This window comes from Schistocerca americana, chromosome 3, assembly GCF_021461395.2.
Source record: "Schistocerca americana isolate TAMUIC-IGC-003095 chromosome 3, iqSchAmer2.1, whole genome shotgun sequence".
Lineage (NCBI taxonomy): Eukaryota > Metazoa > Arthropoda > Insecta > Orthoptera > Acrididae > Schistocerca > Schistocerca americana.
In genome coordinates, this window is record NC_060121.1 from 156393783 (window position 1) to 156416613 (window position 22831).

A 22831-nucleotide genomic window follows, 5' to 3' on the forward strand; every position below is an offset into this window, starting at 1 on the left:
GGAGAGAAATGAAAATCCAAACCGATCGTGACATGGTAGCGTATTCTGAACTATGTAATGCAGTGCGATGAGAAATGAAAACTGACATACAGAAATTCACTGAAGACACCTTACGGGCAAGCTTGGAGAACAAGACAAGTTTAAAGTCAGCCAAACGCAAACTCACAATCGGTAAAAAGCAGATTATCGCACTCGATGGAAATGACAGTCGAATCACTGAAAAGGAGGAGGTTTCGAAGTTCATCAGAGACTTTTATAGCAATTTGTATAGCAATCCAAGGGAAAATTTGAGTGTATCTAAATTAAATGATGTACCTAGTGTTCCAGATATACTCCCATCGGAAGTCAAGTGTGCTCTAGATAGCATGAAGAAGGAAACAGTGCCGGGTGATGATGAGCTCAGCGTTGACATCCTCAAACTGGCAGGAGAGGTAACAATAAACCACTTGGCAAAAGTATTTTACTTCCTGCCTGCACTATGCTTCAATCCCATTATCGTGGAACAAGGCTAAGATTATATTGATACACAAGAAAGGAAGTAGTCACAATATTAAAAACTACCGTCCTATCAGCTTGCTCTCAATTTTGTACAAAATTTTCACAAAGATCTTGTTAAACCGAATTAGTTCCACCCTAGACTCAGCCCAACCTATAGAACAAGCAGTATTCCGAAGCAATTTCAGCACTATTGACCACAATCTGACCGTTAGTGAAGCGATAAGCAGAGCGAATGAATACCAACTGCCTCTCTGCATTGCCTTTGTTGACTCTGAAAAGGCATTTGACTCCGTTAGCCATGTAGCTGTCCTCCAAGCTTTGAGTGAGCAAGGAGTGGGAGCAGCATGCATTGAAGTGCTCAGGAAAATCTACGAGAATTCTTGAGCTTATGTTAACATCGGCGAATCAACTAAAGAATTCCGCATCATGAGGGGTGTCAAGCAAGGCGATCCCATCTCCCCAAAACTATTCTCTGCTGTATTGGAAATGGCTATGTCAAAGCTGAGCTGGGAAGGTAAGGGAATTAGAGTTAATGGAAGAAGGCTTACCAACTTGAGATTTGCTGATGATATTGCCTTACTGGCCAAAGACTTCGCAGAGCTCCAAAACTTAGTTACAGATCTTGCATCGGAATGTCAGCTGGTTGGCTTGAACATGAACCTTTCCAAAACAAAAGTAATGTCCAACAAATGGGTCCCAGCTGGAGATGTGAAAGTCAAGGACAGTCTACTAGAAGAGGACAGTGAAGATGTCTACCTTGGCCAGATTATAAATATGAAGGGAGACATAAGGCCAGAAATCTATCGACGCATCAAGCTTGGCTGGCAAGCATTTGGGAAGAATTCAAAAGTATTCAGATCAAAAATGCCAGTAAATTTGAAGAAAGCAGTATTTGATCAATGCATTCTTCCTGTGATGACGTATGGCTGCGAGACATGGACACTGAACTCATTTACAAAAGGGAAACTTAGGACAGCACAGAGAGCCATGGAGAGATCAATGCTGGGCTATACAATATAGGATAGGAAAAGGGCAGATGACATCCGGTCTGTGACGAAGGGTAATTACATCTTAGAGAGAGTAGGTTCCTTGAAATGGCTGTGGGCTGGCCACGTTGCAAGAAGAAAAGACAACAGATGGACGGAGCTAGTACTGGAGTGGAGTCCGAGAGAGCACCTGAGGCCTAGAGGAAGACCACCGGACAGATGGGACAAAGACATCAAGAAGATCGCTGGTAACACCTGGCAGAGAACTGCCCAAGACAGTCCCATTTGGAGAAGGCTGCTGAAAGCCTACCTGAATCCACGACTCGAAGTGGCCACATCATTTAATGATAGAATTGGCTGATGATGATGATGATGATTATGTGCAAGAATATCAACAGACTACTGCAAACTATCCTCACTATCAGAAAATATTACTGTGTCGTCAGCATATCGGATGTTGTTGATATATTTTCTTTTTAAGAGCACTCCCATCTCTACTTCATCAAGAGCTTCCTTAAAGATGTGTTCTGAACAGATGTTGAAAATCAATGGGGATAATATACAACCCTGCCCTACACGCCGTAAATTATCTATGTCTTCTGTACTTCCTCTGTCCAGCCTCACAGAAGCCGACTGGTTCCAATATAGCTTCATTATTATACGTAGGTCTTTACCATCCAAACCAATGCTTCTTAAAATGTCATAAACCTTCTGGTGTTTTACTCTGTCGAAACACTCATATGATAAATATGTAATAAGAACACATCCAAGGAGATATTCTTTATGCAAATAAGTTCTAAATATTCACAATGTCGGCTTTCACGGGATGATTGTAACAACAGAAAATTGACACTTAAATGATTATCGCATTTCTGCAAGTTTTCTCCATATTAACATGCCAGATGTTACAGAAGATTTTGGAGAAAAGTTACCCTGTTCGTATATGTGCAGTGCATTACCTTTCGACATCGATGAGCGCGATTGGTTGACAGGAACAGTTGTCTAAATACAATATAAAAAAAATAACCAAACTAATTATACTTCACAGGCTACTTCTATTATAGGTCGTATCAACTTGGGCTCTTTTGGTCGGAAAACTAAAAGGAAACGATGCGGAATACGGCGCTATTTCATACAGAAGGGACAGGTACTGTCTATTAGTTTTACACAGCCATAACGGACGCCTCATTTATTCTCTAAGAATGTACCACAATGTGTCTGGCAACTTAACTGTGCTCACAATGCGTGCTAAGAGCAGCTGATATCTCATGCTTGCGCACACAACTAGGGCCTGTGTGAGCATGAGATTCGTCAAATGGCGGCTTTAAGAGCTTTCATGCCACCACTCATAATGGGTGGCAGTTTAGTCGGAAATTAAAATCATTTTACTAGTGTTTCCGGATCGATGTATTGTGTTCAATGATATGCATTCGTTTGTTGTATGCGCTCTGTATGACATTAAGGAATTTCTTAGGGTCAAAGCATACTTACCTGGCACAGGGGATACCGTGATCATGAAGGCGGTTCCTCTAGGACGAAGCTCCTCCATTGCTCATCGGTTGTGCTGACCCCTGCGTCGGGTGCATAGCTCTTGATAGATCGGATTGCGTTCGCGCAGACCCGGTCTAATAATAAGTAAATTAGTTAATTCCACAGTATGGACAATCAAGGATAGATTGTAACAATGTAACGAAGTGCAATGGAAGAGCTTCGTCCTTGAGGAACCGTCTTCGTGATGACGGTATCCCCTGTGTCAGGTAAGTATGCTTTGACTCCGAGAAACTCGCTCCTTTATGTCAAACAGAACGCATCACAACAAAGGAGTGCATGTCATTTTACACATTGCGTGTGGCCAGTTGTGCAATACATCGAGCCGGAAACGCTAGTAAAATGCTTTTACTTTCCGACTAAACTGTCACATATTCTAGTCGTGGGATGAAAGCAATTAAAGACGCCATTTGACGAAACGGCGCTTACACAGGCCCTAGCTGTTTGGTCAAATTGGGCCGCGTAGTTCCCTTTAACGATAGCAGATGGCTCCCATATCGAGGGATGCGCACGCATGAGATATCAGCTGATCCCAGCATGCATTGTGGGCACAGTTAGGTTAGAGCTCTGTCTTCGCCAAGCCAGACACATTGTGGTACTTTCTTAGAAAATAAATGAGGCGTTCTTAATGGCTGTGCATAACAAATAGATTGTACGTGTCCCTTCTGTGTGACACAGCGCCGTATTCCGCATTGTTTCCTTTTACTTTTGCGACTAAAAGGGCACAAGTTGATATGAACTGTATTAGAAATAGCTTGTGAAGAATAAGTCTTTCGGTTTTTTTAAAATTCTATTTAGACAACTGTTCATGTTAACCAATCACGCTGATCGATGTCGAAAGGCAATGTACTGCACAGATAAGAACAGGGAAAATTTTCTCCAAAAACGTCTGTAACATCTGGTGTGTTAATATGTAGAAAACTTTCACTAACGTTTGCCGCTAATGTCATGTTCTATGGAGATGTATTGTTTCGTGGTGGCTCGTTAACACGTATCGCGGCAACTTTATTTTCTAAGACTGGTTTAATAATGAGAAACGGAAGTGCAATGAAACATTTCTTAATATTTTGATGAAGTGGAGAAAATATGGAGCAGCTAAGGGCGAAACATGTTACTTCTTACGGTCCATGCAGCATTATGATGATTGTCACTTTAGGACGACACTTCTCAAGATAATGGAACCATGTAACAACCATAAAGCCCAACACTGTAAAAAAAAAAAAAGGATTATGTAATTGATACGTGTTACAGCATTTTGACACATTTTTACTCAGAAATTGGTTTGGTTCACGTCCTACACAACTTGAGACCAAATAAGTAAAAGACATGTCATGTATGATGATACATAATTAGTTAAATTACCACACTGTGTGTTCAGCCAGCACAGTATAGCTGCCCAGGTGTGTGTGTGTGTGTGAGAGATTACGCCAGCTCATTTAAGAATTTGTCCAAAAGCTAGCAACGTTTCGTTTCTTTCTTTGTGCCCCAGTCGACGACTCAGTCATCCTACTGTATGATGGGTTATCTTCTTTACTCGTAAATTATTTAAACTAACATGTACAAACAAATAAAAAGAATGTTTGTGGTACCATAATAATTCAAGAGGAACAAGTCATTTGCAGGTTTTTGTTCTGCATCCAAGATTCAATAATGTATACAGAGTAAATGTGGCTTGATTTACAATGGAGTGAAAGAATACACATTACAGAATAATCAGTAGTAAAAGTGGCTGGATTTACAGAGGAGTGGAAGGATATATACTACGTAATAATTAGTAAGAGTCACTCTGTGTGTGTGTGTGTGTGTGTGTGTGTGTGTGTGTGTGTGACATAAGCCTTTGATGAACTGACAGATGGCTATGATTCGGTTGTTTCTTCTCTTGACAGTATGTCGAGTCTTCATAGAATTGTTTTATTTGGTCGATGTAACGACGAGTTAGAAAAGGTTATCCACCACTGTAAGTAAGTGGACAAGTAAACTCTTTGCATGCTGCTTACATTAAAACGCCAAGGTCGTTTCTTCAAGCCTGATGTTTGCCCTTGTAATGCTTCGTTATTGTACAGAATAGGACGCAAGAATAGTCACACCGACGATTCGGAATTCTCACTGTAGAGCACATATCAGTAAATCGTTACGTGGATGCGTATGTCAGGTGCTGTGAAATGGTCAGGACCACCACAACAAGAAGGTGACATGATATGGATGATTTAGTAACTGTTTAACATTACTTCTGCGAGCTGTATAAATGCACTGACATGACAGCAATATTGTTTAGTGGAACTATAAAAAAACTTTGTATGGAATTTCTCTCACTGTTATATGAACACTATTATATGCATACTGTCTTAAAGTATCTTGAAATTGTTCAGTGATATAGTTATTTTATAACAATATTAAGGTAAGGGAAGAGGAAGCAGATGAGATGGCACAGTTTGGTTTATTTATTTACCTTAATTATCGAGTGATCATCTAACAGTGATATAGGAATTGTCAAGGTAGTGCAGTGCACATCAATAGCTCTAAATACACATAGAATATATAACATGATTTAGAAGGACAGGAACAGCTGGTCTTCAGGACCGGACAGTAGCCAGCTGTGGCCCCGGTATTCGCCTGAGTTATTTAGTACTACCTCAGAATACCAACATCAGGAAGGTCCAACAGAGTAACACCATCCTCCCAAATATGGGGTCAGTGTACAGTAGAATTGATACGTAAGGACATGTAGGATGCAAGGGGCTTATGATGGAAGGAAATAAAAGTAAAATGAGAAAAAATATTTGTGCACCTGGGAAGTTTAATGATATGTAATGGAAGCTGAACAGAAAATTTAAAATGAAGGAAATATATGGGAAAGAGAGCTTCGCAAAAGGTGAAGTTGTTACTAACATTAAACGGAATTCCAATGGAGCTGAGGCAAAGATTAGCTAAATCTTATGTCTGAAGTGTAGTACTGTACCCAAGCGAATCATATACAGGTAAAAAGAAATATAATATGTGTTGTCTGAAGAAGGAAGATATTTAGAAAGTTTCGAAATGCAACTACAGAGAAGAAAGTTTTCAAGTAAAGTGGGGTGACAGATTTAAACCTGGAGAAGTAAGGAAGACAATAGAGGAAGAAAGATGATAGTTGGAAGCTATCAAAACAAGGAAAAAATCTTGATGGGGCATTTACGGCATAGGAATTGTCTGCATCAAGGAGTTATAGAGGGAATAATGGAAGAAATCAGAGGAAGAACATTGGAATGATGAAGACATTTCAAGTGACTGACAGATAAGGGAGATCTTCAGATCTGGACAAGAAGGAGAGAATTTGGTAGACTGTTCCTTATAATACAACTATGTTCATAAAACTATCTTTACGTCTGATAATCTGTTTGTTGTGTCTATCAACGACTCGGCTTCCCCGCTATATGGCGAGCACGAGCAGCAACTTTCTTACTCAAAATGTTGTTACATTCCACCCTGGATTTTCCATGATTTGAATGTAACTATGTTAATTTAATATCACACCATATGTTTATTTAATATTAGACCGGGTCTGCGCGAACGCAGTCCCGACTACCAAAAATTATGCACCCGAGTTACCCACATTAGGGGTAATCGCAGGGGTCAGCCCAACCGAAGTGCAATGGAAGAGCCTCGTCCTGGAGGAACCGCCTTCATGATCACGGTATCCCCTGTGCCAGGTAAGTATGCTTTGACGCACAGAAACTCGCTCCTTTATGTCGTACAGAGCACATTACAACAATCGAGTGCATATCACTGTACACGTTATGTGTGGGCAGTTGTGCAACACATAGAGCCCAAAACGCTAGTAAAATGGTTATATTTTGCGACTAAACTCTCCCATATTGTCAGTGGTGGCATCAAAGCTCTTAAAGACGGCATTTGACGAAATGGCGCTTACACAGGGCGTAGCTGTTTGGTCTAATTGGGCCGCGTAGTTCCCTTCAGAGATAGCAGATGGCTCCCATATCGAGGGATGCGCACGCATGAGATATCAGCTGCTCCCAGCGTGCATTGTGGGTACAGTTAGGTTAGGTCTTCGGCAAGCCAGACGCGTTGTGGTACTTCCTTAGAAAATAAATGAGGCGATCTTTATCGCTGTGTAAAGCAAATAGATTGTACCTTTCATTTCTGTATAACATAGCGCTTTATTCTGGATCGTTCCCTTTTAGTTTTGCGACTACAAGAGTACAAGGTGGTACAAACTATATTAGAAATAGCCTGTGAAGAATAATTCTTTCGGATATTTTATTTCATTCTATTTAGACAACTGTTCCTGTCAACCAATCAAGCTGATCGATGTCGAAAGACAATATACTGCACGGAAAGAACAGGGTAAAACTTTCTACAAATACTTCTGTAACATCTCGTATGTTTATATGTAGAAAAATTCCACTAACTACTGCAGCAATACGATAAACAATTAAGTGTCAGTTTACTGTTCTTTACAATCATCCTGTTAAAGCCGAACTTGTCAATATTTAGAATTTATTTGCGAAAAGAATATCTCTTTGGACGTGTTCTTATTACATATTTATTATATGTATGTTTGTAGCATACTGCGAGTGTTTGCAGCTGTCGATGTGTTGATAATTAAGGTTTACCTTACCATATTCTATTGCAATAAAATACGTGTATATATGCAACAAAACATAGGTGTTAGGAGTTTCCGTGTTCTGATGTTCCATATGTAAAAAGTATGGTACTTCAAAACAAACATCTTTAAGAAATAAACCGGCCTATTACCCCTTGTTAAGCGATTATTTCTTTATTCCAAGTCTGTGAAGGAAAATAAAAACAGTTGTTTTTATATAAAACTTAACAGTATACAAATTACTTGGTATATTCATTTTCATGTTCACAACTATATTAATGTAAAACTAAAGTTGATTATAAAAGATACAATCTAGTTTCCTTTCCTAGATCAAACAATAAATAAGCAATAGGGGCATTTCTGTTTAGAGCAAGCAAGGTTGACTGTAGGATAAATATGATGACCATGTGTTCACTGTGCACTAATTAAGAAGAATTATACTGTGATTCGTTGATTCTAGTCGAAAAAGTCCAACACTGACCAAGTTACTTCCAATATTTTAAAATGTCACCTCCTTCCCACGTCCTCTTCAGGGAGTGAAACATCCTGGATATGTTACTGATTAAATTAGCTACCCCAGAAACTAATATTTTTTATCTGTTTATATGGATTTCTTATCCTTACAGAGATTTAGATGAACCTAGACCTTCCAAGCTGATGATTAATTTGTTTTTTGTAACCAGGTTCCCGTCACCAGGAGTCTTTTAAGAGGGTAGGTGCTCATCACACAATATAGTTAGGGTACACTCCAGCTTTATTCCTCAGAAAATGTGAGAGGTAATTCCATGAGGTAATATGCATACAGGCAGCCAGGAACACATCCACTTGTTTAAATAACTAGTTTGCAAATATCTTAAATAACAATCTGTTATCAACATGCTAAAATGTTGATTTTCATGGTTTTCTGGATAACTCAATAACGAAAAAAGCGTAGTGTGTATATTCTAATTGGATTTTATTGCTATAAAACATAGATAGAATATTCACTAGGTCGTCACCACACTCCATTTAGAAACTGATCTATAATGAGTCGAGTTATTTAAACCCTTACTGTACCATTTTTACTTGATGAAAAATTTATAACTTATAATTTTTCAGTCTTCAACAGAAATTGTGATGTATGTTGTAGACCATCGTAAGTAGAATATCCTCTGAAAATTATTAGAAGATTCATGCATTAGACATAAATTTATCACTGAGTCCAATTTGTAAAAAGGCGAAATGATAAAAAGAGCGTTAAAGTATGTAAAATGCTTTAGTATACCCTATGATGTCTTCTATGAACTAAAATTCCCTGGTGAATGCTATATTCCATGATCTTATTCATTCCTTGCTTCATTCTGTGTTTTCAGTTTCTTTCCCATTTTCCTTGCCTCCTTGGTGAATCATTCTGCCCATCTTTTTCTCTTTTTTGATGAGTTTAATCTTCACATGTATTCCTTCTTCAAAAAATGTATCGTGTTTTGGTCTTCGGGTATTTTAAGTCTGTTAGTTATTTTTAAGTTGCCATTGATTGCTTAAAGTAATCACAGATTCATAAGTTTGTATTTGCACTATTCTTCTCCCAGAAAACCAGTCACCAGACATGTCTTCCCATGTTTGGAATCTAATGACTCAATCATATTGTGTGAATCCATCCACACACATTTTAATTTTCCTAAATATTAAATCTGTATTATAAATTGCATATAAACGACATACCTTAGATTCTATAGGACTAAAACATGTTTTTATTTTTTTCATCGAAGAAATCGGTGTATGGTATTGATTATTAGCACTCCGCTGTAAATTACTATGTCTGTTTTCATAGAAGAATCCCTTGTTATTTTATAAAATGTTTTGAGCCCTCCGCCATTCCTAAAAAAAAATAATCACCTCAGAGCCATGTGAAAACTCCAATTGAAACTTGTCTGCACTGTCAATAACACAACACAATTCAAGCAACAAACAGTTCTAAGGCAAACAATCGAAGCACTGAACTGGGCCTATCTAGTGTGAGAAATTAACAAAGACCTTCTGTGACACAGAAGTATGTGAAACAGATGCCAAAGTGAAACTGACAGTTAAGTTAGGAACTAATTGATGAAGTGTGTGTGTGTGTGGAGTGTTCAGCACACACACACCAACATACATATTTCTCTGTAAGAGGTAGAAGGATTTTATCTTGCCATCTTCACTTGTGTAAGGCTAAAGAAATGAGGAATTATTTGGGACAAGTTTTGTAAATTGCTTTTTTGGAGCCCAGCTAATCGTGTCCACCCTCTTAATTCAACAGTATTTTTCAAAGATATTTAAGTCTATACTAGCTGGAATTGCTCAAAGAGAACCCATCAGCAATCAGAGAAGAATTACTCATCTTAATTCGCCATTGACCCTATGTATAACAAAACAGGCCTGATGCCTTGTACCTAATATAGATATACTTAATGGCATGGACAATTAAAGACATCCCACTACAGAAATTTTTACAGAAAGTTAATCGTATGTTGGACGAAGTGTCTTCAGAATTCTTAGTCTCAAATGACTGCAACTTGGAGTAATCTTTTAAGACTTGAAGACATTAATGAAGGAACATGAGAATACATGAGTATATCTTCTTTTTGCTTCACAAGTTCAGAAAGTCTGATGATGAATAAGCAGTATACGGTTTCTCAGCAGGAAAGACGCAGTGGTGTACAAGATCTGGACATTGGTCCAAAAAGGATTAGAGACTGAAAAGTGTGTTAGGTCTGTAGAAGTCACCTAAGCATTAAAACTGTAAAAGTATTTATGGTAAAAACAAGGTTGCTCAGTCCAAATGTACTATGAGTCGATTAACTCGTGTATTCTAGATCTGCCCTTGTGAGATGGTTCACTCTCCACTGAGCAGTGAGCATCCAGCTGGCTCATGGTGATATTATGATGCGGAAAGGTGGGATGAGTGAGTGGGAGACAGGGGCGGGAAGGGTCAAAAGAAGACAACTTTGCTACGAGTCTTAGCTCTACTGTCGTTAATGTCATGTTCTATGGAGATGTATGTTTTGTAGTGGCTCATTAATTCGTATTGCGGCAAATTTCTTTTCTAAGACTGGTGTAATAATGCGAAATGAAACATATCTTAATATTTTGATGAAGCAGCGATACGATGGAGCAGCTAAGGCCGAAAAATGTTGTTTCTTACGATCCATGCAGCATTGTGACAAATGCCATTTAAGGACGACACTTCTCAATATGATGGAACCATGCTGCAAACATCAAGGCCAATATTATGAAAAGGGATTATGTAATTGATACGTGTTACAGCATTTTGACACTTTTTCACTCAGATAATTGGTTTGGTTTAAGTCCTACACAACTTGAGACCAAATATGTAAAAGACATGTTATGTGTGATGATACATAATTAGTTAAATTACCACATTGTGTGTTCTGCCAGCACAATATAGCAGCCCAGGTGTGTGTGTGTGTGTGTGTGTGTGTGTGTGTGTGTGTGTATCAGATTACTCCCGCTGATTAACGAATTTGTGCAACAGCTAGCAAAGTTTCCGACAGGAGAACTGTCGACGATTCAATCCTCCTACTGCATGATAGTTTATATTCTTTACTCTTAAATTATTTGAACTAATATGTACAAATAAATAAAAAAGCCATTTTGTGGTACCATAATAATTCAAGAGGAACAAGTCATTTGCAGCTTCTTCTTCTGGATCCAAGATTCAATAATGTATACAGAGTAAATGTGGCTTAATTTACCAAAGAGTGCAAGAATACACATTGCAGAATAAGGCAAAGATTAGTTAAATATTACGTCTGAGTGTAGTATTGTACAGGGGCGAATCATGGGCAGGTAAAAAGAAATCTTATAGGTCTTGTCTGAAGAAGGAAGATATTTAGAAAGTTTCGAAACGTAACTATGGAGAAGAAAGTTTTCAGGTAAAGTGGGGTGACAGATTTAATCCTGGAGAAGTAAGGAAGACAATAAGGGAAGAAAGATGATAATTGGAAGCTATCAGAACAAGGAAAAAATCTTGATGGGGCATTTGCAGCATAGGAATTGTGTGCATCAAGGAGTTATAGAGGCGATAGTGGCAGAAATGAGAGGAAGAGCATTGGAATGATGAAGACATTACAAGTGAGCGACAGATAAGAGAGATTCTGAGATCTGAACAAGGAGAGCATTTGGTAGACTATTCCTTATAATACATTTACGCGTGAAAATCTGTACGTTGTGTCTATCTGGGACTCAGCTTCTCCACTACATGGCGAGTAGCAACATTCCTTCTCAAAATGTTGCTAAATTCCATCCTGCATCTTCCATAATGTGGATTTAACTATGTTTATTTATAATTAGACCGGGTCTGCGCGAACGCAGTCCCGACTACCAAAAATTATGCACCCGAGTTACCCACATTAGGGGTAATCGCAGGGGTCAGCCCAACCGAAGTGCAATGGAAGAGCCTCATCCTGGAGGAACCGCCTTCATGATCACGGTATCCCCTGTGCCAGGTAAGTATGCTTTGACGCACAGAAACTCGCTCCTTTATGTCGTACAGAGCACATTACAACAATCGAGTGCATATCACTGTACACGTTATGTGTGGGCAGTTGTGCAACACATAGAGCCCAAAACGCTAGTAAAATGCTTATATTTTGCGACTAAACTCTCCCATATTGTCAGTGGTGGCATCAAAGCTCTTAAAGACGGCAATTGACGAAATGGCGCTAACACAGGCCGTAGCTGTTTGGTCTAATTGGGCCGCGTAGTTCCATTCAGCGACAGCAGATGGCTCCCATACCGAGGGATGCGCGCGCATGAGATATCAGCTGCTCCCAGCATGCATTGTGGCCACAGTTAGGTTAGAGTTCTGTCTTCGCCAAGCCAGACACTTTGCGGTACTTTCTTAGAAAATAAATGAGGCGTTCTTTATGACTGTGTATAACAAATAAATTGTACATGTCCCTTCTGTATGACATAGCGCCGTATTCCACATTGCTACCTTTTAGTTTTACAACTACAAGAGCACAAGATGGTACGAACTATACTAGAAATAGCCTGTGAAGAAAAATTCTTTCGGATATTTTGTTACATTGTATTTAGACAACTGTTCCTGTCAACTAATCACGCTGATCGATGTCGAAAGGCAATGTACTTTCACTAACTACTGCAGCAATGCGATAATCAATTAAGTGTCAAATTACTGTTCTTCACAATCATCCTGTGAAAGCCGAACTTGTCAATATTTAGTATTTATTTGCGAAAAGAATATCTCTTTGGATATGTTCTTATTACACATTTATAATATGTATGTTTGTAGGCTACTGCGAATGTTTGCAGCTGTCGATGTGTTGATGAAAAGAAAAATTATCTTGGACATAATTAAGATTTACCTTACCATATGCTATTGCAATAAAATACGTGTATATATGCAACAAAACAGAGATGTTAAGAGTTTCTGTGTTCTGAAGTATGGTTCCATATGTAAAAAGTATGGTACTTCAAAACATAAACATCATTAAGAAATAAACCTAACAATTACCCCTTATGAAACGATTATTTCTTTATTCCAAGTCTGTGAGGAAAAATAATAACAATTGCATTTACACAAAACTTAACAGTACACAAATTACATAGTATATTTACTTTCATGTTCACAACTATATTAATGTAAAACTAAAATTGATTATAAAAGATCCAATCTAGTTTCCTCTCCTAGAGAAAACAATAAATAAACGATAGGAGCATTTCAGTTGAGAGCAAGCAAGGTTGACTGGAGGATAAATATGATGACCATGTGTTCACTGTGCACTAATTAATAAGAATTATCCTGTGATTCGTTGATTCTAGTCGAAAAAGTCCTACACTGACAAAGTCACTTCCAATATTTTAACATGTCACCTGCTTCCCACTGCCTCTTCAGGGAGTGAAACATCCTGGGTACGTTACTGATTAAATTAGCTAACCCAGAAACTAATAATTTTATCTGTGTATATGGATTTCTTCTCTTCACAGAGATTTTGGTGATCCTAGACTTTCGAAGGTGATGATTAATTTGTTTTATGTGACAGGGTCCCATCACCAGGAATCTTTTAAGAGGGTAGGTGCAATTATGACACAGTAAAGTTATGGTTCATTCTAGCTTTATTCCTCAGAAAATGTGAGAGGTAATTGCATGAAGAAAAATGCATACAGGCAGCGAGGAAGACATCCACTTCTGTAAATAACTAGTTTGCAAATATCTTAAATAACAAGTAATTATCACCTTGCTGAAATGTTGATTTTCATGGTTTTCTTGATAACCCCAGAAAAAATTAGTTTTTGTGTTTATTAAAATTGGATATTATTGTTATAAAACATAGATAGAATATTCACTAGGTCGTCACTACACTCCATGTAGAAACCGATCTATAATGAGTCGAGTTACTTAAACCCTTACTGTATCATTTTTACATGACGAAAAATTTATGACTTAAAATTTTTCAGTCTTCAACAGAAATTGTGATGTGTGTTGTAGACCATCATACGTAGAATAACCTCTGAAAATTATTAGAAGGTTCATGTGTTAGACAGAAATTTATCACTGAGACCAATTTGTAAAAATGGGGTATAATAAAAACAACGTTTAAGTTTGTAAAATGCTTTGGTGTACACCTATGATTCTTCTATGAACTAAAATTTCCTGGTGAATACTATGTTCCATGTTCTTATTGTTTCTTTGCTTCATTCTGTGCATTCAGTTTCTTTCCCATTTTCGTTGCCTCCTTGGTGAATCATTCTGCCCATTTTTTTCTCTTTTTTGATGAGTTTAATCCTCAAATGTATTCCTTGTTCAAAAAATGTATTGTGTTTTGGTCTACAGGTATTTTAAGTCTGTTAGTTACTTTTAATTTACCATTGATTGCTGAAAGTAATCACAGTATCATAAGTTTATGTTTACTCTATTCTTGTCCCAGAAAACCAGTCACCAGATGTATCTTCCAAAGTTTGGAATTTATTTATTTCATACGTGTTCTGTAGACTCATTAGCGATAAATCACTTGCGTGTAGATCGTGTCATTTACATAGATTTGAGACATTTGTTTATAGTAATAGGTTGAACAATGAATAATGTATTTAAAAAAATGTTTACAAGAATTGTTTTTTGTAAAAAGTTACAAATTGAATTGAGCAGACTTACAATAGATCAAAATCAATTCGCATATTCTCATACATAAATTCATCCAGCGAGTAAATGGTTTTACTTATAAGATACTGTTTCAGTTGATCTTTAAAAGTAGGTGGATGAGTAACTGACATTTTTATTGCCTGAGGAAGAGCATTAATTATTTTTATGCAAGAGTAATGTACTCCTTTTTGCACCATATTTAGATTCTTTTGCTCAAGATGTAGAGCATTATTTACCCTAGTGTCATAGTTATGATACATGCTGTTCATTTCAAAAAGGGAATGGTTTTTACACAAGAAACACATGAGAGAGAAAATATACTGAGATACTGTTCTGAGTATTATCAGTTCTTGGAAGACTTTCCTGCAGGAATATCTGTAATGGACACCACACAGAATCCTAATGACTCTTTTCTGGGCTATGAGGATTTTATATTCCTTTGGCTGGTTTCCCCAGAATATAATTCCATAGGCGATCAGGGCATGAAAATAACGAAAATAGGCAGCTTTCAAAGTATTTAAGTCACTGAAGGAAGCAATCGCACAAATAGCGAAAATTGCTGAGCTTAGTTTTTTATATAGGTAAGGAATGTGTAAAGACGAGTTTAGATTGCTATTAACAAGTAGACCCAGGAACTTTATTTGACTCCACTCTTGCTAAATTCCCATCATTCTATTTAACATTAATCTCTCCTTCGATACTTTGGCTTGTATGGAGTTGAATCAATTGAGTTGTTTCAAAATTTAGTGATAATCCATTAGAGGTAAACCAGTTAAAGGTCTCCTGAAAAATTTCATTTAGATTGATTTCAAGATTAGTATTTGTTGAATTGTCTACCAGAGTCGTCGTGTCATCGGCAAACAAAGTAAATTTTATCTTAGCTGTTGTACATGTTGGAAGGTCATTTATGAAAATAAGGAAAAGTAGAGGAGCCAGAATAGAGCCCTGTGGGACTCCACAGTTTATTGTGCACCAAGAAGACACCACTGGTTCCCTATTAGTGTCGTTTATCATGACTTTCTGTTTCCCGTCCTTTAAATAGGAGGCAAGCCATATCCCTGCTTCTCCAGTTAACACTTAAAATTCTGCCTTTCTCAGAAAAATCTCATGGTAATCGCAATCGAACGCCTTAGAAAGGTCATCAAAAATTCCAGTTGGAGACATTTTATTATTGGTTGATTCAAGAATTGAATTGGTGCAAGAATATATTTCATCTTCTGTTGAGATGTTTTTCTCGAAATCGTGTTGTGTGAATCCATCCACACACGTTTTAATTCTCTTAAATATTAAATCTGTATTATAAATTGCATTTACACGACATACTTTACATTCTGTAGGACTAAAATAGGTTTTTACTTTTTTCATCGAAGAAATTGGTGTATTGTAATGATTATTAGCCCTCCCCTGTAAATCCCTATGTGTGTTTTCATGAAAGAACCCCTTTTTCATTTTATAAGATTCTTTGAGCCCTCCCCCATTTCTAAATAAAAAATAATCAACTCAGAGCCATGTGAAAACACCAATTGAAAGTTGTCTGCACTGTCAATAACTGAACACAATTCAAGCAACAAACAGTTCTAAGTCAAACAATCGAAGCTCTAAACTGGGCCTAACAAGTATGAGAAATTAACAATGCCCTTCTGTGACACAGAAGTATGTGAAACAGATGCCAAAGTGAAACTGACAGTTACGTTAGTAGCTAAATGATGAAGTGTGTGTGTTTGTGGAGTGTTCAACACACACACACACCAACATACATATTTCTCTGTAAGAGACAGAAAGATTTTGTGTTGCAATATTCATTTAAGTAAGGCTAAAGAAACGAAGAATGTTTTGGGACAAATTTTGAAAATTGCTTTTTTGTAGCCCAGCTAACCATGTACACCCTCTTCACTCAACAGTATTTTTCAAAGATATTTAAGTCTATACTAGCTGGAATTGCTCAAAGAGAACCCATTAGCAATCAGAGAAGATTACTCATCTTAATTCACCATTGACCCTATGTATAACAAATCAGGCCTGATGCCTTGTACCTAATATAGATATACTTAATGGCATGGACAGTTACAGACATTTATACCATCACAGAAATTTTTACAGGATGTTAATCGTATGTTGGACAAAGTTTCTTCAGAATTCTTGGTCTCAAATTGACTGCAACTTGGAGTAATCTTTTAAGACTTGAAGACATTAATGGAGAAACATGAGAATACATGAGCATATCTTCTTTTTGCTTCGCAAGTTCAGAAGGTTTGATGATGAATAAGCAGTGTATGGGTTCTCAGCAGGAAAGACACAGTGGTGTACAAGATCTGGACATTGGTCCAGAAAGGATTAGAGACTGGAAAGTTTTTTAGGTCTGTGAATGTCACCTAACCATCAAAACTGTAAAAGTATGTATTGTAAAAACAAGGTTGCTCAGTGCAAATGTACAGTGAGTCGATTAAATCGTGTATTCTATATCTGCCCTTGTGAGCCGGCTCGCTCTCATGCTGAGCAGTGAGCAGCCGGCTGGCTCATGGTGATATTATGATGGGGAAAGGTGGAATGATTGGAAGGCAGGGGTGGGAGGGGTCAGACAAACACAACTTTGCAACGATTTACAAAAGAGTGGAAGAATACACATTATAGAATAATGAGTAGGAGAGGTCGCTGAATTTACAGAGGACTGGAAGGCTACACACTATGTAATAATTAGTAAGAGTCTCTCTGTGAGTGTGTGTGTCATAAGCCTTTGATGAACTATCAGATGGATAGGATTCAGTTGTCAGGGCTTTCTTCTCTTGAGAGTATGTTAAGTCTTCATAGAATTGTTTTATTTATTCGATGTAACGACAAGTTAGAAAAGGTTATCCACAACCGTAAGTAAGTGGACAAGTAAACTCTTTGCATGCTGCTTACATTAAAACTCCAAGGTTGTTTCTTCAAGACTGTTGCCCTTGTAATGCTTCATTATTGTACATAATAGGACGCTAGAATAGTCACACCGACGATTCGGAATTCTCACTGTAGAGCACATATCAGTAAATCATTACGTGGATGCATATGTCATATGCTGTGAAATGGTCAGGACCACCACAACAAGAAGGTGACATGATATGGATGATTTAGTAACTGTTTAACATTACTTCTGCGAGCTGTATAAATGCACTGACATGAAAGCAATATTGTTTAGTGGAACTATAAAAAAGGTTTATATGAAATTTCTCTCACTGTTATATGAACACTATTATATGTATACTGTCGTGAAGTATCTTCAGATCGTTCATTGATATAGTTATTTTATAACAATATTACGGGAAGGGAAGAGGAAGCAAATGAAATGGCACAGTTTGGTTTATTTATTTACTTTGATTATCCAGTACTCATCTAACAATGATATAGGAATTGTCAAGGTAGTGTAGTGCACATCAATAGCTATAAATACGCAGAGAATATACAACATGTTTTAGAAGGACAGGAACATGTGGTCATCAGGATCGGAGAGTAACCAGCTGTGGCCTTGATTAGAAAACCATCTTGGTATTCGCCTGAGTTATTTAGTACTAGCACAGAATACCAACATCAGGATGGTCCAACAGAGTAACACCATCCTCCCAAATATGAGATCAGTGTGCAGTAGAACTGATAGGTAAGGACATATAGGATGCAAGGGGCATTAGATAAAAAGAGATGAAATAAAATGAGAAGAATCGTCTCCATATCTGAGAAGTTTAATGACATGTAATGGAAGCCGAACAGAAAAATTAAAATGATAGAGATGTTTTGCAAAGAGAGCTTTGTAAAAGATGAGGTTGTTACTAACATTAAACCGAATTCCAGTGGAGATGAGGCAAAGATTAGCTAAATCTTATGTCTGAAGTGTAGTATTGTACAGGAGCGAATCATGGACAGGTAAAACGAATTATGTGTTGTCTGAAGAAGGAAGATATTTAGAAAGTTTCAAAATGTAACTATGGAGAAGAAAGTTTTCAGGTAAAGTGGGGTGACAGATCAAAGACTGGAGAAGTAAGGAAGACAATAGGGGAAGGAAGATGGTAATTGGAAGCAAGCAGAAGAAGAAAAAAATCTTGCTGGGGCATTTACAGCATAGGAATCGTGTGCATCAAGGAGTTATAGAGGCAATAGTGGAATAAATGAGAGGGAGAGCATTGGAATGATAAAGACATTACAAGTGTGCGACAGATAAGAGGGATTCTGAGATCTGGACAAGAAGGACAGCATTTTGTAGACTTTTCCTTATAATACTACTATGTTCATAAATCTATCTTTACCTGTGAAAATCTGTTTGTTGTGTCTATCTGCGATTCAGCTTCCCTGCTATATGGCGAGTAGCAACTTTCCTTCTCAAAATCCTGGACCTTCCATAATTTGTATTTTACTATGTTTATATATTATTAGACCGGGTCTGCGCGAACGCAGTCCCGACTACCAAAAATTATGCACCCGAGTTACCCACATTAGGGGTAATCGCAGGGGTCAGCCCAACCGAAGTGCAATGGAAGAGCCTCGTCCTGGAGGAACCGCCTTCATGATCACGGTATCCCCTGTGCCAGGTAAGTATGCTTTGACGCACAGAAACTCGCTCCTTTATGTCGTACAGAGCACATTACAACAATCGAGTGCATATCACTGTACACGTTATGTGTGGGCAGTTGTGCAACACATAGAGCCCAAAACGCTAGTAAAATGGTTATATTTTGCGGTTAAACTCTCCCATATTGTCAGTGGTGGCATCAAAGCTCTTAAAGACGGCATTTGACGAAATGGCGCTTACACAGGGCGTAGCTGTTTGGTCTAATTGGGCCGCGTAGTTCCCTTCAGAGATAGCAGATGGCTCCCATATCGAGGGATGCGCACGCATGAGATATCAGCTGCTCCCAGCGTGCATTGTGGGTACAGTTAGGTTAGGTCTTCGGCAAGCCAGACGCGTTGTGGTACTTCCTTAGAAAATAAATGAGGCGATCTTTATCGCTGTGTAAAGCAAATAGATTGTACCTTTCATTTCTGTATAACATAGCGCTTTATTCTGGATCGTTCCCTTTTAGTTTTGCGACTACAAGAGTACAAGGTGGTACAAACTATATTAGAAATAGCCTGTGAAGAATAATTCTTTCGGATATTTTATTTCATTCTATTTAGACAACTGTTCCTGTCAACCAATCAAGCTGATCGATGTCGAAAGACAATATACTGCACGGAAAGAACAGGGTAAAACTTTCTACAAATACTTCTGTAACATCTCGTATGTTTATATGTAGAAAAATTCCACTAACTACTGCAGCAATACGATAAACAATTAAGTGTCAGTTTACTGTTCTTTACAATCATCCTGTTAAAGCCGAACTTGTCAATATTTAGAATTTATTTGCGAAAAGAATATCTCTTTGGACGTGTTCTTATTACATATTTATTATATGTATGTTTGTAGCATACTGCGAGTGTTTGCAGCTGTCGATGTGTTGATAATTAAGGTTTACCTTACCATATTCTATTGCAATAAAATATGTGTATATATGCAACAAAACATAGGTGTTAGGAGTTTCCGTGTTCTGATGTTCCATATGTAAAAAGTATGGTACTTCAAAACAAACATCTTTAAGAAATAAACCGGCCTATTACCCCTTGTTAAGCGATTATTTCTTTATTCCAAGTCTGTGAAGGAAAATAAAAACAGTTGTTTTTATATAAAACTTAACAGTATACAAATTACTTGGTATATTCATTTTCATGTTCACAACTATATTAATGTAAAACTAAAGTTGATTATAAAAGATACAATCTAGTTTCCTTTCCTAGATCAAACAATAAATAAGCAATAGGGGCATTTCTGTTTAGAGCAAGCAAGGTTGACTGTAGGATAAATATGATGACCATGTGTTCACTGTGCACTAATTAAGAAGAATTATACTGTGATTCGTTGATTCTAGTCGAAAAAGTCCAACACTGACCAAGTTACTTCCAATATTTTAAAATGTCACCTCCTTCCCACGTCCTCTTCAGGGAGTGAAACATCCTGGATATGTTACTGATTAAATTAGCTACCCCAGAAACTAATATTTTTTATCTGTTTATATGGATTTCTTATCCTTACAGAGATTTAGATGAACCTAGACCTTCCAAGCTGATGATTAATTTGTTTTTTGTAACCAGGTTCCCGTCACCAGGAGTCTTTTAAGAGGGTAGGTGCTCATCACACAATATAGTTAGGGTACACTCCAGCTTTATTCCTCAGAAAATGTGAGAGGTAATTCCATGAGGTAATATGCATACAGGCAGCCAGGAACACATCCACTTGTTTAAATAACTAGTTTGCAAATATCTTAAATAACAATCTGTTATCAACATGCTAAAATGTTGATTTTCATGGTTTTCTGGATAACTCAATAACGAAAAAAGCGTAGTGTGTATATTCTAATTGGATTTTATTGCTATAAAACATAGATAGAATATTCACTAGGTCGTCACCACACTCCATTTAGAAACTGATCTATAATGAGTCGAGTTATTTAAACCCTTACTGTACCATTTTTACTTGATGAAAAATTTATAACTTATAATTTTTCAGTCTTCAACAGAAATTGTGATGTATGTTGTAGACCATCGTAAGTAGAATATCCTCTGAAAATTATTAGAAGATTCATGCATTAGACATAAATTTATCACTGAGTCCAATTTGTAAAAAGGCGAAATGATAAAAAGAGCGTTAAAGTATGTAAAATGCTTTAGTATACCCTATGATGTCTTCTATGAACTAAAATTCCCTGGTGAATACTATATTCCATGATCTTATTCATTCCTTGCTTCATTCTGTGCTTTCAGTTTCTTTCCCATTTTCCTTGCCTCCTTGGTGAATCATTCTGCCCATCTTTTTCTCTTTTTTGATGAGTTTAATCTTCACATGTATTCCTTCTTCAAAAAATGTATTGTGTTTTGGTCTTCGGGTATTTTAAGTCTGTTAGTTACTTTTAATTTGCCATTGATTGCATAAACTAATCACAGATTCATAAGTTTGTATTTGCACTATTCTTCTCCCAGAAAACCAGTCACCAGACATGTCTTCCCATGTTTGGAATCTAATGACTCAATCATATTGTGTGAATCCATCCACACACATTTTAATTTTCCTAAATATTAAATCTGTATTATAAATTGCATATAAACGACATACCTTAGATTCTATAGGACTAAAACATGTTTTTATTTTTTTAATCGAAGAAATCGGTGTATGGTATTGTTATTAGCACTCCACTGTAAATTACTATGTCTGTTTTCATAGAAGAATCCCTTGTTATTTTATAAAATGTTTTGAGCCCTCCTCCATTCCTAAAAAAAAAATAATCACCTCAGAGCCATGTGAAAACTCCAATTGAAACTTGTCTGCACTGTCAATAACACAACACAATTCAAGCAACAAACAGTTCTAAGGCAAACAATCGAAGCACTGAACTGGGCCTAACTAGTGTGAGAAATTAACAATGACCTTCTGTGACACAGAAGTATGTGAAACAGATGCCAAAGTGAAACTGACAGTTAAGTTAGGAACTAATTGATGAAGTGTGTGTGTGTGTGTGGAGTGTTCAGCCCACACACACCAACATACATATTTCTCTGTAAGAGGTAGAAGGATTTTATCTTGCCATCTTCACTTGTGTAAGGCTAAAGAAATGAGGAATTATTTGGGACAAGTTTTGTAAATTGCTTCTTTGGAGCCCAGCTAATCGTGTCCACCCTCTTAATTCAACAGTATTTTTCAAAGATATTTAAGTCTATACTAGCTGGAATTGCTCAAAGAGAACCCATCAGCAATCAGAGAAGAATTACTCATCTTAATTCGCCATTGACCCTATGTATAACAAAACAGGCCTGATGCCTTGTACCTAATATAGATATACTTAATGGCATGGACAATTAAAGACATCCCACTACAGAAATTTTTACAGAAACTTAATCGTATGTTGGATGAAGTTTCTTCAGAATTCTTAGTCTCAAATGACTGCAACTTGGAGTAATCTTTTAAGACTTGAAGACATTAATGAAGGAACATGAGAATAC

General features: G+C 37.3%; 4 non-coding genes and 1 pseudogene across 4 annotated transcripts; 1 reads left to right on the forward strand and 4 right to left on the reverse strand.

Moving 5' to 3' along the window:
• Positions 1 to 2967: 2967 nt before the first annotated feature.
• On the forward strand, positions 2968 to 3109 carry LOC124608392 (annotated as a pseudogene).
• On the reverse strand, positions 3082 to 3249 carry LOC124608393. The gene has a single exon (XR_006979046.1). It is a non-coding gene; the product is annotated as a U1 spliceosomal RNA (small nuclear RNA).
• A 3317-nt stretch (positions 3250 to 6566) lies between these two features.
• Positions 6567 to 6729, reverse strand: LOC124608384. The gene has a single exon (XR_006979039.1). It is a non-coding gene; the product is annotated as a U1 spliceosomal RNA (small nuclear RNA).
• A 5235-nt stretch (positions 6730 to 11964) lies between these two features.
• LOC124608381 lies at positions 11965 to 12127 on the reverse strand. Its single transcript, XR_006979037.1, has one exon. It is a non-coding gene; the product is annotated as a U1 spliceosomal RNA (small nuclear RNA).
• A 7050-nt stretch (positions 12128 to 19177) lies between these two features.
• Positions 19178 to 19340, reverse strand: LOC124608385. The gene has a single exon (XR_006979040.1). It is a non-coding gene; the product is annotated as a U1 spliceosomal RNA (small nuclear RNA).
• Positions 19341 to 22831: the final 3491 nt, after the last annotated feature.